Source organism: Echinops telfairi, unplaced genomic scaffold, assembly GCF_000313985.2.
Source record: "Echinops telfairi isolate 266 unplaced genomic scaffold, ASM31398v2 ScPeMD7_7469;HRSCAF=8507_1, whole genome shotgun sequence".
In the NCBI taxonomy this organism is placed as follows: Eukaryota; Metazoa; Chordata; class Mammalia; order Afrosoricida; family Tenrecidae; genus Echinops; species Echinops telfairi.
In genome coordinates, this window is record NW_022111373.1 from 67,698,900 (window position 1) to 67,703,155 (window position 4,256).

Here is a 4,256-nt window from a genome sequence, read left to right on the forward strand (position 1 = left end):
GAGGTGTTGAGGGGATCAGGTTAAAGGCATCAGAAGACCCAGAACAAAAAAACATATTGTTGAGAACAAGGACTGTCAGAGCAGAGACCCAAAACCCATCTGTAGACAATAGGACATGCCCTCACAGAAGGGTCACAAGGAAAGGATGAGTCAACCCGGGTGCAGTATAACACTGATGAAACACACAATATTCCTCTGATTCTTTGAGGCTTCTTCACCTCCCACTATCATGACCTCAGTACTACATTTCAGTTCTAGCTAGACCAGAGCATGTACATTAGTACAGATAAGAGCTTACAACACATGGAATCCAGGTCAGATAACCCCTCAGGAAAAGTAATGGGAGTTTTGATGCTAGGAGGAGAGGGAGAAGGTAGAGGGAGAAAGGGGATGAAGGGGGAACTGATCAAAATGATCGACACATAACCTCCAACCCCCACCAAGAGGGATGATCTGTGTAAGATCTAAAAATAATTTATGATTTATCAAGGGTTCATGATGGTGGAAGGGGAGGGAAAAAGAGGAGCTGATACCAAGGGCTCAAATAGAAAATAAATGCTTAGAAAATGATGATGGCAACATAGGTACAAATATGCTTGATACAATTGATGTATGGATTTTTATAAAAGCTGTAATAGCCTCAATAAAATGATCTTACAAGAAAATAAAATATAGAGTAATGAACTCCTTGTAATGAAAAATGTTCTGCTGTGGTTAAAAGATTGTAAGGCATGGATGGTAGTATCTTGGAATCCCACACTGTTTCACATACTGTACTATTCTTACACGATGCTGACTCAGTACTTTATCTGACAAAGTTTCCAGATTCTTTGCTATTTGAACCTTGTGGTCAAGCCAGATCCCTCTGAAAATACAATGTCCAGAGTTTAGTATAATTTTGTAGCTATGGTCTGGCTAGGGAAGCATACAAAGCAGTGCTGGTTTAGTGGTAGAATTCTAACCTTTCAGTTTGATACCACAAGCCCGCTGTGGGAGAAAGATGGGGTTTTCTAGTCCCATGAAGAATTAGTCTCAGAAACCCACATGAGCAGTTCTAGCATGTCTTACAGGGTCGCTGTGAGTGGGATTCAACACGATGGCCATGCGTTTGGCTTTGGTTTTGGATACAGGCCCTTGAGTTGAATTCCCAGCCAACTATTAGTGGAGGCTTGAATGTTGCTGTGATGCTGAACAGGTTGGAGCTTAGATTGTAGACTAAGACTGACTAGGAAGAGAAGCCAGGTGATCTTCATCCAAACATTCAATGGAAAACTGTGGAGCATAGCTCTACATTGACAGACATGGGGTCGCCCTTCATTGGAATCAACTCAACAATAACCAATTTGAGTTTTTCATTATAACTATTATTAATGTAGTCCAAAATGACATTGTTACTGTCACTCATTTTCATCAAGCTGATCCTGACTCACGACATCCTCACTTACCCAGAGTAGAGCTGTGTTTCCCAGGGTGTTCAAGTCTTGTTGAAAGCAGATCACCAAAGCTTTCTTTGCGGGCGTCTCTGAGGGGCTTTAACTCAACGGTCGCTAAACCATGTTGTCAGTGTATAATGAGCTTGTGATAAAGTGGAACACGGATCTTTTCTCAGATGAATTCAAAGAAACACAGTCTCCTTTATGCTGTTCTAGCCAAATTAATTTTGAAATACTAAATGCAAGTTTTCATATGTACGGCTAATAAATTCTAAACTGCTGATTCTGATGTCAAGATCCCTTTTCACCCTAAATTACTTTACATGTTAACTACCCCTCCCATTTTCATGTCATTTAAAAAGATAAGAAAGGCATTTTTTATCTATTCCTCGTGGTCAATAGAAGTTAGCTAGGACTGGATATAGTGACATTCAGATGGATTTTTCCGAAAAGAAAATTTTTATGAAAAAATGTAATCATGCCTTTCTATAAAGTCAATCTACTGAAAAGAATCTACATTTTTTTAGAAACTTAATTTTCTTTTAATTCATGAAAATTATTCTTTGTCCCTCAAAAGTGGCAAACACTACAGTAATATAAAATTGATGCAAGCATCTCCTGTAGGGTGGTTTTCACCTTATTTTAGAATGGAAAAAAAACCAAGGAATTCAAATAGAGACCTCCTACCTGCTTCGGGTTAATCAATAAACTTTGATTTTGCAAAAACCATCTGTGACTGTTAAGAGTGAACTGAAATACATTAGAAATGACATTACTGGGTGATGGGGAGGCTGCCAAGCAGAGGTTACCACCTCCAGCTCACTGAGCAATAGGCAAGTCATTTGGTCCCTTTGAAAACCTTTCACATCTGGCTGGAGCTGAATGACTCTACTGTCAAACCACGGCTGCTGTGGTACCTGGTTTCTTACGAATTAATTACAGGTTCTTCAAACAGAGGACTTAGGGGCGTCTGGGGACCCATGGCAGAGTTGACACAGCCTCCTTTAAACAAAGGAGACTCTGTCTCTCCTTACATTTAGGGTTCTGAACCAGGAAGTGAGTTTCGTTGTGGACCACATTAGGAATCCCTTATTTACCCCAGCCAGTGGTGATTGGATCAAGGGATTTCAAATTCGTATCTTGAAGTTTAGCCATATGGAGGGTTAGCATTGTTCTATTTAATTTTTAAATATGGTTCTTATCACTGACTTGCCTAAGAGAAAATTAAATGATATGATTGTGTTTGTACAAAGGGGTATGTGTGTGTATGTGTTATTAACCACAGGAAGTAGGACAAAACAAGAGGTGCTTAAAAAACAGGGAAATTGGCTGTAGAGCAGTAGGCAAACTATTCCGTTTCAGAAGGGAAGAACTAAATTTGCTTGCTATATTTTTTCTGGCCAGGAAAATATATTGAAAACACTTGCTTGGGGGTGGTTTGTTTTGGCTGGACCAGTACCTCCAGATGACAGTGGATGATTTCTGATCACCTTTCAAAATTCCAACCCATACCCTGAGTCCCAGAGACCTAGGATTTAAACAAAATGATATGCATTATGTTTAACTGCTGTTGGCTCGTTAGTAAAACCTCTTTCCTATATCCATGGAGAGTAGCAGTTTTACAAAAGAAGTCAACATGATTGGAACTTGGAGCTTGATCTGGGACCTGACATTAGATGGTGTTGCTTTGTCATTAACATCATCATCGAGTGTGTATGCCTAATAAAAACATATAGCCGTGCTTGTGTTGTAAGGTTGTTTAAAGCTCAAAGTAAAAAAGAACAGCTAAATAAATAAATACATAGAAATGGCCAAGCAAATTAATAAAACAAGTGGGAATCGATACCACATCAGTTATAAAGCACAGGCTAAGTGAGGTCATCTGGTAGTGTAAACAGAAAATGCCGTCACCTGCTGCCCCAAAGGCTTAAGGTGTGAGTCCATTCAGAGGCACCTCACAAGAAAGACCTGCCAATCTACTTAAAAAAAAATTAATGTTGAAAACACTGACATACATGAGGTCTCCCTAAGAAGAATCAATTTGACAGCAACTAGATTTTTCAAAACTGAAGACGAGGCACTGGTGGTTCAGTTGTAGAGTTCTGACCTTCTAGGCGGAGACTTGGTCAGGTATTGGACTGCTGACTATCAGATGTTGGTTCAAACCCACAAGCTGCTCGGAGGGAGAAAGATGAGGCTGCCTCCATAACGATCTATCGTCTGGGAAATCCTCTATAGGATCTCTAGGAGTCAGGATGGATTTGATGGCAGAAGGCTTGGCTTTGAGTCTGGATCTGGGAGACCTGGGTTTGATTCTCCTCTAGTGAATCTCCTGCTAGGGGAGGCTTGCATGTTGCCATGATGCTCAACCGGTTTCAGCAAAACTTCCAGGCCCGGGAGGATTAGGAACAAAGACATGGTGATCTACTTCTAAAAATCAGCCAGAAAATGCGGTAGCTCCGAACAGTCTGTTCCACAATCCTTCATGGGGACAGTACAACATGTCATTGCAGTTGGAGTCCCTATGGACCAGGGCCCTCTTTGACAGCAGCCAGCAGCAAGAACAAGTTCTGAAGGCCTGCAAGATGTACTAGAGGCGCTTCGTTTGCTGAGAAGACTGGACGAGGGAACTTTTCCTTCTCCTTCTTCTTCTTTTGCCAAAATCTCTCGTTACAGAAGAGAAGCAGTAGGAAACAAAGAATTAAAGGGAGAAAGAGACAGTGGGGCATATGAAATAGTGCAGGCAAAGTTTGTATATTAAAACATCTGTCTTTGGTAAAGCTGATTGTGTTTCCTGAGTTACTTCCAGAAATAAAGGTGTAC